The sequence below is a fragment of the Orcinus orca genome, chromosome 3 (assembly GCF_937001465.1).
Source record: "Orcinus orca chromosome 3, mOrcOrc1.1, whole genome shotgun sequence".
Classification (NCBI taxonomy): domain Eukaryota; kingdom Metazoa; phylum Chordata; class Mammalia; order Artiodactyla; family Delphinidae; genus Orcinus; species Orcinus orca.
Window position 1 is genome coordinate 97,758,059 of NC_064561.1, and position 13,826 is coordinate 97,771,884.

General features: G+C 42.9%; 1 non-coding gene and 1 pseudogene across 1 annotated transcript; both read left to right on the forward strand.

Annotated features, from left to right (window-relative positions):
• Positions 1 to 1,556: 1,556 nt before the first annotated feature.
• On the forward strand, positions 1,557 to 5,929 carry LOC101286689 (PR domain zinc finger protein 14-like; annotated as a pseudogene).
• A 4,649-nt stretch (positions 5,930 to 10,578) lies between these two features.
• On the forward strand, positions 10,579 to 10,728 carry LOC117200572 (small nucleolar RNA SNORA62/SNORA6 family). Its single transcript, XR_004482167.1, has one exon. It is a non-coding gene; the product is annotated as a small nucleolar RNA SNORA62/SNORA6 family (small nucleolar RNA).
• Positions 10,729 to 13,826: the final 3,098 nt, after the last annotated feature.

Below are 13,826 nucleotides of genomic sequence, written 5' to 3' on the forward strand. Positions count from 1 at the left end.
GAGTAGGTGCTCAATAAGTGTTTGTTGATTGAACAAATAATTGTGTACTGTATTTTAATTTGTTAGATCTGGTGGCTCTCTCCCCAGCATAGGCAAGATGGTTGCTGGCAGCCCCAAACCTATATCCACATAACTCAAAATCCCCAGAGAAGAGAGGCCCTCTCAATCCTGGCTTCATTCACAAATCTCAGTGAGGCCCTGACCAGCCTGATTGACCCTGTGGTGATAAGGGTGCGGTGGTATGGTAGTGTGCTATGTCATGGCAATGGATAGCGTCACCGGATGAGAGAAGGAGAGATTCTCTGAAGAAAGGATTTTAGGCAGGCAGGCAGCATTATTACGCTTTAGGACCCAACACTTTTATGGTAAATTGCTTTCTTGTCTGTCACTTGATAGACTGTAATACTCTGTGAGGGCAGGACCAGCTCTGTCTTACTTACTACTATATCCTCAAGGCATAGCACATATTAGATGCTCAATAAATTTATGAATGAATGAAAAAATAAATGAATGGCAAGCTACTCGCAGGGGAGGGTGCGGGGGGTGGGGAGGGTGTGCAAATGTTTGGAGGCCTCACAACAAAGGAGGACATTAGATGAGTTAAATGTTTCAGGTATTATGCCGAGACTCTTGGGTGGAGATGTTTACAATTTGGATTTACCTGTCAAGCTGACCAGGCACCCTTTCCTGGGACTACTCAGGAATTAGAACTGCATTTGCCTCAGTTCCTTTCATTTTCTTTGCTCCATAGTTGACTGGCTCCCTTTGAGGTTGCCACCTTCCTTCTTTAGAAATGGAGAGACCCTCCTTTAGGTCTGGCTCTAGGTTGCAAGTACTTCCTTAAGGCTGTTTTTGTACATCTCTGCTGGGATTCATTGTGCAGAACTTCTCTGGTTAAACTTTCTGAGGGAGAAAGTTTTGTATAGCCCTGAGATCTGGTTCCTCACAGAAAACACAAGGGAAAACACAGCGTAAAGTACTAGTACACTATTTTCCCTCCCTCACTGAATATATATTAATAGAGTGCCTACTGTGTGCTGTGTACAGTGCTAAGCTCTGGAGAGGTGATGGGGAGGAACTGAACTAGAAGGGGAAATGGAGGAAATGCCACACACTTATACAGTTTCAATCAGGGGACCAGTGTTGATAGTATGAAGGGAACTCAGTGCCATGTGGTTAGAGGAGTCCTACTCTATTCTATGGAGTCAGAAGAGACTTCCCCTAGAAAATGGCATCTGAGCTGAGACTTGAAGGATGAATGAGTCAAACAGGTGGGACTCTAAATGTTTCGGGCAGAGGGGGCACCTGGAGACAGGGAGATGCATGGCTTCTTTGAGGACATGAGAAGAAGTCATTGTGGCTGGAGTTAGTGAGTGTGGGGAGGGTCCTGTAAGGTGAGGTCAGAGAGGAAGGCAAGGATCAGCTCATGCAGGGGTTGGTAGCCATGTTAAGAATTTTATCTTTATTTTGACAGGTATGGGAAGCCATTAACTGGTAGAGCGTGACGGTTCCCTCTGGAACAGATCACTCCAGCTGCAGAATGCAGTAAATATCGGATGGAGGTAAGAGTGGGTGGCTGAGATTGGTTCGGAGGCAACTTGATATAGAAATGAGAAATCGAGAAATGAAGTGTGACATCCCTTGATGGAATACTGAGTCCACTGCTTTATCAAGTCTGTTAGCGAGAAGTTCTCATTTTGGGAACCGATGGGGGTCTTTATCCCGATCCACAAAGAAAATATAATTAGAGCTATGAATATGAATGTGATTGTTAAAGATCATGTCAGTAAAGAAAGAAAAGAGGGCTAAAGAAAAACACCTATATTTAAGGGCTGGGCATTCATACCACAAATATGTATTGTGTTCACTATGTGCCTGGCACCGGGCTGTGAGTCATAGTCAAGCAGGCAGAAGAAATTAGTTGGAGACAAAAGATGAGAACTCTGAAAATGTGGAGTAACGAACATCAACGAGTAAGAAAGTCTCGAGAAGAAAGTGTGGCCAGTGGTTCAGTTGCTGCAGAGGAAGAAAGTGAGATGAATGCTGACAACTTTGAGTCTGGATTAGACTCCACCCTACGTGGCACAGATTAGAAACTCAGGTTAATAAACAGACTTAGGGGGATTGCGTATAAGGAACTTGACCAAACTTTCTCCCATTTTAGAACTTTAAATTATAGGCAGAGAAGACTTGATATATGACATTTCACTTTATATCTCACTTCCTTGAAAACCCATCTATTCCACCTATGGAAAGAGGGCTGTACATCCCCAGTCCTGCCATGGCTGTCAGACAAGAGCAGAGATGTTGTAATTTGAGGCTGACAGCAAGATGACCCTTACAGGGTCACTACAGTTTCTGTCTTGTGCCAGATCCTCCTGCTGAAAGATGGAGGTGCCATGACGTTAAATCAATGTAGTGAGTGATGTGGAGATTTGAGATGAAGCTAAACATAGCTTCCTTTGATTTTACCTTTTCATTTTTTTCTGGCTGGACGCCACTTTAGAAGAAGAATCGCCTCTGGATAAATCATCTCTTCAGGCTTGCTATTCTAAGCAAATGACATTATGCTAAGAGGATCAGAAGGGCCTGAATGTTAATTGTGTTCATTTAGGGTTCCATGTAAAGTTTTTATTGAAGAAAAAAGACTCCCTATGAAATTTATGAAGTAGCAGAAACAAACACTCCTATTAGAAATATTCAGAAAACCATGTCACCAATTACAGATTTATTTACTTATTTATTTTAAAGTTTCAGTTTTTTTTTAAATAAATAAATTTATTTATTTTTGGCTGCTTTGGGTCTTCATTGCTGCGTGTGGGCTTTCTCTAGTTGTGGTGAGCAGGGGCTACTCTTAGTTGTGGTGCATGGGTTTCTCATTGCCGTGACTTCTCTTGTTGTGGAGCATGGGCTCTAGGCGCACAGGCTTCAGTAGTTGTGGCGTGCGGCTTCAGTAGTTGTGGCTCGCGGGCTCTAGAGCACAGGCTCAGTAGTTGTGGTGCATGGGCTTAGTTGCTCCGTGGCATGTGGGATCTCCCCAGACCAGGGCTCGAACCCGTGTCCCCTGCATTGGCAGGCGGATTCTTAACCCCTGTGCCACCAGGGAAGTTCCCCAATTACAGATTTAGCACCAAGTAACTCAGTAATGGAAATCAAAGTTATGAAAGAATAACATTAATTTGAGGTGAATAATATCCAAAATTTTATTTCCGATAATTTAAGAAATGGATGAATCTGTTGTGTATTGCTATATGACAAACCACCCCAAAATTTAGTTGTTCAAAACAAGGACCATTTATTGAGGACAGGATTCTTTGGGTGGGCAGTTTAGGCTGGGCTCAGCTGTGAAGCTCTTCTAGTCTCAGCTGGAAATTTCTCATGTATCTGCTGGTCGCTGCCAGTCAGCTGGTTAACTCTGCATCTGGGGATTGCCTGGGACAATGGGGGTGAATGAGCTACGTGTCTCTCATCAACCAGAAGGCTAGCTTCGACTTGTCCATATGGCCATTGGGCAGGGTTCCTAGAGAAAGAGTGGAAACTTGAATGCCTCTTGAGGTGTGGCTCAGAATTGGCTCAACAGCCTTTCAGCCAAAGGATGTCCAAGGTCAGCTCAGATTCAAGGGGTGAAAAAATAGACTGTCTATTGATGCAAGGGGCTAACTGCAAAGTTAAACCATATGGGAGAAAAAATTTTGGCCATTGTGCTATCTATCACAGATTCTGAATCATTTTTATCCTATTTGAGTCACATATTGGTAGATAAAATGTATAGTGTTTGAACAATACTTTTGGAAGGGGAAATGTCTTTATTTTTAGCTTTGTTGGCAGTTTCAAACTAGGACCTCCCTCACAGCAACCAGTTAGGATGAGATTTTATTAACAGAATATTTTTTACTTCATTCTTGTTTCTGTAACTATAAAGAAAATCCTCATGTTTTCAGTGGCTGTTAGTCTAGGTGTGTGATATAACCAATCACAGACAAAGCAGGACTTCTTAGTGGCAAGGAACACTACCTAGCTGCTGGCCTGGAAATCCTTTATAAAGAGTTCAGAATTGCCATTGGGAAAAGGGCATTTACTTGACAAATGGTGCTATTTCCATTTTTGTCTGCCCAATTTTAAATTTCCTCTTATTAAAATGGCAAATTCAGGCCCTGGAATAAATTGAACCAATGAAATACGTAACTGGAAGATACACACTTCACCACTTCACTCTGTAATATGTAGACATCTTATGGATGCAAGGACATTTCATGGAAAGGGAGTTTTTAAATTACTTTGTATGCATATAGAGAAAACAAAACTTTTTGATGTCTTGGCTCAAACTGAATAGGATCTCACTTAATAGCCCATGTAATATATTAAGATGATTTATTATTATGCTAATATTATATTGTAATATTTATTAAGCATTGGAAGTGCGCAGAAGACTAGCTAGTCCACATAAAAGATCCTGATGAATTTCAAGGAAAAGGGCTAAGAAAAGCACTCTCCTAATGCATAGGAACGGAGGGTAATTCAGAATCTAGATGAACCAATAAACCCTATTTAATTTAGTATACATCATATGCCCCCAAAAAGGTAGACTACTGGAAAATGAGAGTGAGAATCTCTGATTAAAAGGTAATCATTCTAACGGCACATTTTCCTTCCAGACTTGAGTTTAGAAAGAGTCATTTCAGTAACATGTTTCTCATTTTAAGTTTTGGAGCGCTCGGCTGCTGCACTCTCAAAGAGAGCGCTCTGAGGATGGCCCCAAACTCATGAACCAAGAGGGGAAGGCATCTCACCATTTACCACTTCACCCAGGAAGACCTGCACTTAGCTCTATATGGGGTCATCCCCAGCCGTCAGAACTCCGCCCACCTGCACCAGGCAATTTCGGGCCTCCTGGTCCCCATAGACAGCTCTGGGTCTGATTCTCTGCCTCAGACTCTAGATAACAACTCCCTTCAGCTACCAGAAGGTCTCTGCCTCGGACGGACGAAATTCAGTGAAGTGGCACATTTTGGTGTGTTCTTCAGTAGCCCTGTCACAAACAAAGGAGTCAGGTTCGGGCCCTTTCAGGGTAAAGTGGTCAACACCAGCTAAGTCAGGACGTACGGGGATAATTCCCTGATGTGGGACCTCTTTGAAGATGGTCATTTGAGCCACTTTATTGATGGAAAAGGAGGTGCAGGGAACTGGATGTCCTATGTCAACTGTGTTTGTTTCCCCACGGAGCAGAACTTAGTTGCCGTACAATGTCAAGGGCAGATCTTTTATGAAAGCTGCAGGGAGATCTCCCAGAACCCAGAGCTCCTTGCGTGGTATGGAGATTGCTATGAGAAGTTTTTGGACATTCCCGTGAGCCTGCAGGTCATAAAGCAGTGGAACCAGGCATCTGGGCCCTCGGAAGAGTCTGCAGAAGGGTACACGTGTGAAAGGTGTGGAAAAGTATTTACCTACAAACATTACAGAGACAAGCATCTCAAGTACACCCCATGTGTGGACAAGGGTGACAGGAAATTTCCCTGTTCTTTATGCAACGATCCTTTGAGAAGTGAGAACGGCTCCGGATCCGGATCCTTCACATTCGTGAGAAGCATCGGCCTCACAAGTGTTCTGTGTATGGGAAATGTTTCTCTCAATCTTCCAACCTAAACAAACACATGAGAGTCCACTCTGGAGACAGACTCTACCACTGTGTGTATTGTACCAAGACGTTCACTGCCTCTAGTATACTCCGCACACATATCAGGAAGCACTCTGGGGAGAAGCCCTTCAAATGCAAGTACCGTGCCAAATCTTTTGCGTCCCATGCTGCCCACGACAGCCATATCCGACGCTCACACAAGTAGCGTGGCACCGTTCCTGTTACATCTGTGGAAAAACCTTCCCAGATCAAGAAGCCTTCTACTCCCACATGAAGTTTCATGAAGACTGCTAGCCCTCAGAGAGTTTGAGGACAGTGCCTCTGTATTTCTGTCTTAATGTTTCTTGTTTATGGGTGTATCTTACAAACAAATGATAGCTAGATTGAGATGAGAAACAGAATAATGGAACTGACCAATTAGCAGAATTTACCAGATTTCTTGATTGTGGTTTTAACAGCTTTCACAGAAACATCTTTCACAATTTCTAACAAGAATGGAGTATTGCTGAATTCACCTAGAAATAATGAAAGCTGGCTGTTAATAGTGCTTAAAGGTCTGGAAACTCAACATCAACCTTGAAAGGGACTATATTTCATTTCAGGGACTGGTAGTAGAGTCTTTGATTAATTGCGATTTAAAAAAAAAGGAGGCTTTTTCTCTACTATTTGCCCCGGGCCCGCAATTGTAATATGTCTGTGGCCATCATCCCCTGTTATATTTCTTAACAGAATAAATTCTTTAAAAATCCAAAAAAAAAAAAAAAAAGTTTTGGCCAATAATCCTCTGCATTATTATCTGATGTTCTAAAATCACAAGTTGCAGTGGTTTCTATAGAGACCAGATTTATAACTATTATTCCAAACTACAAAATGAAATGCCTTTAAAAAATTATACCCTAACTGTAACTTTATGACATCACAATAAAATTTACAATGTTGGCATAAGGTATTTGGAAGTCTCAGACTAGAGTTATAAATCTGCAGTAAGAGGACAATTTTCCTAAAAAATAAATAATATACTTTAAAAACCATCTCTACCATGGCCAAGAAAAATGGGAAAAAATTTGAGACAATTATTTAGATGACTACAAAAAAAAAAAAAATCCATACTCCAAAATATCCCCTGAGACTTTTATGTAAAAAATATGCACATAATTTGAGGAAAGAGTTTCTTAGTTTGCCGTAATTCTATTTTGCTTAGCCAGTTTAGATCTGGGGAGAAAAAGTAAAGCCAATGCTAAAAAGGGGCTTAGAAACAGCATTTCCTATTTCATGAAATCATGCTCACTGACTAAGGGTTATCCTCTGCTCGTCTTTAAATAGAATTCTCACAGAAGTTGATGAAAATCTTGGGTGAATATTGATTGAAAAATAAGTTCTTGGGCTTCCCTGGTGGCGCAGTGGTTGAGAGTTCGCCTGCCGATGCAGGGGATACGGGTTCGTGCCCCGGTCTAGGAAGATCCCACATGCCGCGGAGCGGCTGGGCCCGTGAGCCATGGCCGTTGAGCCTGCGCGTCAGGAGCCTGTGCTCCGCAACGGGAGAGGCCACAACAACAACAACAAAAAAGTTCTTTCTCTGTCTGTATATATGCTCATAAATATGCTACATGTGTATGTACATAATGGCATCAATTAAATTTTTAAATATGTTCTAGCCCCCTTGGGGTGTGTGTCTCTAAACAAGTAAAAAATGCAAAAGCACACAAATTTACATGCTTTTTGGATGATGGTAGTTGTAGCTGGTGGGAGAAAAGTATCCTAATTATTAGTTTATATATATTTGAGAAAAAAGTACAGGTTAACTTTATTTCTGAAAAGTCTACATATATTCTTTTTATTTAAATAAAGGTATGCTGCAGATATCTATGTTGCCATTGTAATAAAACATAAATACAAATTTTTATTTATTATTTATTTATTTATTTTGTAATGTGCATTCATGGTAATCTGTATTCCTTTAAGCAAGGAGTGTAATGTTATTTAATAATTCACAAAGACCATTTTAGGATAGTATACTTAGTTGATTGATTAGATTTTTAAAATGCAGATAGATTTTATTTGGTAATTTTTATTTAAAAATTTGAAGAGGGGAAATACAGAGCTGTAAGAGTACATACATGTTCAAATAGTAAAAGACAAGACAAACATATTTCATGGGAATAATATCACCTACCAATATCAGCTTTATGGTTGAATATTGGCCACATAGCTCTATGGTATATATACTGAAGTCTAGCTAATGAAAAGTGATGTGGAAATTGAATCAACCAGTTCTTGTTTGCTTCTTTTGAAATTATATGTAAGCACATACACATTTGTAATACACAGAAACATAACACATATTTACATGTGTGCCTAATTATTTGGTTTAGCTGTTTATCAAAATGACTGCTCAAAATTCTGTCTGTTTAAAAAGTTTGCTATGTAGGTCTTATTTAAACTATATTTTGAAATGAGCAAAACAACACATAGGCAATTCATAAGTAAGAAATTCTAAAAATGCCTCTTTAAGGATATTTCAGCAACTTGTAAAACTGCTTCTACTTATGCACAGACTTCAAGAGAAGACATGCTGGGAAGCAAACTCCAGGAAGTGCCAGAAAATTAAAGAGAGAATGAGGAAAAGTGGAAAATTCATGATGGAATTTGAAGGTCACAAGCTGAAGGTAAAGACATGGTACTCTATTTAGTAGAGGTTTTTTTTCCTCCCTCTTTTAGGCTGCACCCAGGAGAGGCAACTAGATCAGAAATAGAAAAGGAGCATTTCCTAAGGTCTGTAAGGAAAGAAAAGCTAGTGAAGAGTTATTCCTAAAGATTCTGAGAAAGCTCTTATAAAAGGGGGTAAAGAAGAGAGGAGCCTTCATTAAGTAACTTCAAATAGTCTGTGCACAGGATAGCTGGGTGACAGTTTGGTGATAGAACCTGGGTTCTTAGGCCTTTGGAATGAATTCTAAAGTTCTGGGAAGATAGATAGCGGAGTTAGCTTAAGTACCATTATGTTAGTCACCTGTTAGAAAGTTTTTTCATCTAATTATCATTTTTTAAATCTTTGATCCTGAGTTTATTTCCTTTATTATTTCTTCTGGATGTAACTGCTATATTAGACAAGAGTTGCTTAGTCTGTGGACTGTGGGGTTTGATACACCAGCTTGTTTCATTTATTTATCTGGACACTTGACTCAATAGATCTCCACTTCTATCTGGAGGCAGCTAATACAAAAAGGAAGTCCAGACTAGTCTAAAAAGGAAGACTAATCCATATTTAAAAGTAAGCTTTGCACTGCAACCACGTCTTGGAGATGGTATTGTGTTTTGTGCTATGTGAAAATTATTTTTATAGTATCACTTCATTTTAATAGAGAGGATCATGAAATTCAGTTCTTGGAAGTATTAACATTCCTGCCTTCATGGATAGCTGGGACATTTCTCCTAAGTACAGAACTTACTTTTTTTTTTTTTTTCCCTGAAATATTGAACTCATTAAGGTAAAAAGAAATTACCTAGATCAGTGATTCTCTATTCTCTATGCTAATTAGAATTCCCTGGAGAGCTTTTAAAAATTACAGATCCAAAATCCCGGCCCCTAACCTAAAACAGGGAGTGGGGCCTTGTCACGTTCTTTTTTAAAAAGCTCTCAAGGTGATTCTAACTCATAGGCAAGGTTAGAACACCCACCTAGATAGTTCAAGGCCAAAAAATAATACATAAACAAATAACTAGAAAGATAAATCCCTATCTGTATTTTAATTTGAAGCATTGCTTCAGTGTCATTTTTTCAGTGTCATTTGTTTTAAAACCACCAGTGTACTCGGTTACCGGTAGCTTTAAATCCAAATATATTTAGAATATAGCCAAGCCCTTTTACAGTCCATTTCCAACCAACTTTTCAGGTCTCAGCTCCCTACAACCCTCTTTCAATGTTGTTGAACTCAAAGCATTTGAACACTCCCTGCACCTTTATTCCTCCATGATTTAGCTTCTTGCTGTTTTCTCTCTGACATACTGGAACCTCCTTCTGAACTTGGCAAAACGCTACTTATCCTTTAAATGGCCAACTTTAGAGTCATTGCCTCTGTGACACTGGGCTAATCATAATTATTTTCTATAATGCTGATTTGTGTAAATTCAAATCACTTCAATATTTTCCTGAGGAGACAAAACCACATTATCTAATGGTACGTATATTTAATAATACCTCTCTTCAAACTTTATCTAAGTGTGTATCTGTCATATTGCTGCTTAGTTACTCCAATATCAATAATTACTTAGGTATATAATCCCAGAAGGAGGCATTTGATTTAAGTTTATGAATTATTTCTCCTAGACATTTGAATTATGTTCTGAACAGTTGCAAATTCCAATGCGTTTTATTCCAGCTCCCTGAATCATTTTAAGGAAAACCATCATGTATGATTTTCTTTTTCTGCTTAAAATGCGACTATCCAGACTTTAAAACAAATAGGAAATATTTAAAATATCAGAACATCCATATTCTTTTGATATATTGATTTTTCACATTTGCTTACAGTATGTGTTTTAAATAGGAAATCAGTGGATATGATTTCTTTTTCTTCACTCCTTTTGGCTTTGATGCCACAGGAAGCCAGCTTGCTAACTCCCTGATACCTGATATTTCCCTGACTAAAAAGTCTCTCCGATGAGAATCAGCATTTTCCCCAAGATAGGAGTCATGAATTCTCATCTTCCTAAAGATACATATGTCCCTTAAAAGGGTCCAGAACATTTCCTGCAAAACTGTCTGTCGTAGGAGCACCTATTAGAGCTACCATCAGAAAGACTGAGGGAAGAAATGCATCCTTTCTACAACAGAAAAAAAAAACTGCACCCTAAAATAGACCAAGAACTTGAACATCAGCAAAACTGGGGGGGGGGGGAATCAGATAACGCTTTAAGTGAAAATTTGATTTAAAAAATTAAAGCTTACTGCACATTGTTAGAGCTTGGAGTTGAGGCCCCTGGCCGATGAACTCACAAGTGTAGGTAGTGTGCTACATGAGGGGCAAGTTTTTCGCTAACATCGCAAGGGTCTCTGGCCCAATGAGTGGAGTTTGATAGTAATACTTGCTACAAATGTAAAAAAAAAAAAAAAAAAAAAAAAAAATTAAAGCTTATCCTTCAGTTCTCTAGCTTAAGTTTTCCGACTTCTCACTGTTGGAATTTTGTGAAATATACAGATGGTAGAGAAGAATTTGTATTAATATTCTGAATTTACATTTCTTAATTTAGGAAGGTGTTTGGTTTGTTAGGGTGGCCTGTAGTGCAATCTATAATTACACAGATTGCAATTTATATCTACTCACAAAACAGAAGAGTTACTTTTCTAGGACAATTTCAGGTCTCTGCAGATAGGAAAAATTTCTGTAATTGAGAAACTACTCAACTTCTAGGCAAGAGCCCGTGACATCCAGGTAATCCCATGCCGATATGGACTGTTCCTTTCCTCTCAAATCGGTATTGTTCATGACCCCAGATTCTCCATCAAACTCAATCCCGGCTGAACTACAGGTAATAGCCCCGCTGGGTGCGGACTGCAGGCCAACCACTGGAGGGCGTCTGGACGCTTCCAAACAGCTCCGAAGCGCCTGGAAATCTAGAGCTCGAGGACTGGAAAGCGCAGGAGGAAGAACGTGATCTTTGATTTTATTGGGCTAATAAGTAAAGGGAAGAACAGGCAGGTTTGGGAGCAAAAGTACGCTGTTTTCTTTCTTGGGATTAGCCCTTCTTGCTGACGCAGCAAATTCCCTAGAGAGTTAGAGAGACTAATACCACTCAGGCCCCAGCCCGCGGAACCCCACGAGGGCGAGTCTCGAGAGTGTGTAGCCCCGCAGCGCCGGGCGCCTGGCTAGCTTCCCGGGCGCTGGAGGACACCGGCGCACGTCCCGAGGCGCGAGGACCGCCTCGCTGTCAGGTGATCGCGCGACGGTGGCGGCCGAGGGCCCGAGGCACTGCAACCTGCTCTAGAAACCCGGGAACGCAAGGCCTGTTCCAATAAAAAAGGAATTCCTTCCCTGACCTCCATTTCTTCCCCCACCGGGTTCGTTCAAAGCATTTATCCTTTGGGGAGTGGGCAGTGAACCAACCTCGGAGTTGAAATAGAAAAGGTGTACGGTATTTCGGGTGGGCTCCCCTGCCGCATTCATTTCCTCCCTGCCGAAGATTCGCACTGAATTGTAATCACTTTACCCTGTGATTTTCTCGATCTAAAAAAAAAATGTGTTTTCAAAGCATCACTTTAAAGAAAAGTCTTGCTTCCTGCTCATGAACCTTTAAATCCCTGGTAGGAAGAGGGGAGTTGAAAGGCACATGAGAGATGCTCAGGTTTTCAGATATCCCGGCGCCGGGCAATGCGTCTTGTGAAGAACAGGACAGAAATTTCCAAAAACACGTAGTCACTGTCGTTGCCTGCCAGCCGGCTGCTGGGACTGCGTGTCACTTGAGGGGCCCCGGAGACAGATTTCGGCTCTCCGGCTACAGGGTGGGAACCGGTTCCTTTGTAACTGAAAGACCCTACCCTCTGCTAAAAAGATGTCAAATCATTCCTCCGGCCAGACGGAATTCAGCATCCAAAGGGTTACACGCGGCTGCCGGGTTCGGGCGGAGGAGAGGGCGCCTCAGCACTCCCAGTAATTCAATTAGTCAGGTTTCTGGAAGGTGGGGCCCGGGAGGGGGGTTAGGAGGCGTGGGGAAGGGAGGAGATTAGGAAAACGCCTCTTTCTCGTGGAGCAGACCAATCCGGTTGGAGTAAAGAGGAAAAAAAAACCCGATCTGTAAGCAAACAGCAGGCCTTTCCCTGACTGGCTGCTCCAGCCACCCCCCACCCCTTTCCAAGTAAACTGCGAGGAAAAAAAAAAAAAAAAAAAGCAGCCCACATGACCCGGGCCGCGGCGGCAGCAGCAGCGCTGGCTAGGCTCGGGCTGGCGGCGCCTCCCCCTCTCGGTCCGGAGCTCACACCGGCGCTCGCGCCGCCCGCCGACCCCGCGCCCTGCGCTCCACGCCCACCCCACCCCCGCGCCGCCCACGTCCACGTTCACGCGCGCGGCCTCGCGCTCCGGTACGGCTGCGGCGGCTGCTGCTGCTGCTGCTGCTGCTGGGTTGCCGCTGCTGTCGGCTTTACACGCAGGTCATTAACGAGGGGGCGTGCCCGAGGAAATTTTTCCCATAAAGCATTTTTTCTCTCTCTCTTTTTTTTCTCTTTTGCAAAACTGACTTTTACCCCTTTCCACTTCTCGCCAGTCTTTTCAATCCCTCCTGGGCTGCTCGTGCTGCTGCTGCACTCAAGTTTATTTTCCCGCCTGGTAAAGGTTTTGGGATTCTGTCGGTGGTTTTCACCTCTTGTTGCTGCTGTGCCCAAGGAGGGAAAGAGGAGCAGCTGCGGGAGGATCGGGAAGGTTTTCTGATGTAGTCATCGGGGAGGTGCCACACGCTCTCGTGCGCTCTTTCTTTCTTTTTTTATCTCCTTTCGCATTTCAAACTGATTGATGCCTCTCTACAAGTTGCCGGGCTTGGGGTCGGACCAGTCGGAGTCGCAGGGACACTTCTGAGAGCTCACCCAGGGCTCTTGGCACCGCGTCTGGGGGCTCATTCTTGCTCCCGGAAGGCGATCGGAGGCTGACATCAGCCCATCCAGGAGTTGGAGGGATTCATTTGAAAGTGATTGTTTCCCCTCCCGCTCTCCAGCTGAACAGTTGGATTGGCATCGTCCTGCAGGTTTCGGCATCCCAGCTCCGCCTGGCTGGCTGGTTCAGACCTCTGCTCTCCATTCACTCTGGTGCACCGACTCCCGGCCAAGAAAAGCACGCGCGAGAAATCCCCGAGACTCAGGCAGCGGCCAGGGTGTCGCCTCCCGCCACCGTCGCAGTCCGACTCCGACAGGGGACCTGCCGAAAGACGCGAAAAGCCAAACTTTTCTTTGAGGTTTGAGAGGCAAGACCGCTCCTCGCCCGCTTAGCTGCCGCTTAACCAGTTCCAGGACGCCGGCGGGGCTGGGTTTCTAGCTCCAGATCTCCACCCTTCTCGGCGCACCGCCCCGAACCCGTAGCACCTACGAGACTCCTCCGAGATTTCCAGGGGTTACCGGGTTAAAGCACAGAGGAGGCGGGGGAAGGGGGTCCTCAGACTCCCAGGACCACAGGCGGGAAGCCCCCCCATCCACACGGAGCCCTCTTCCTGC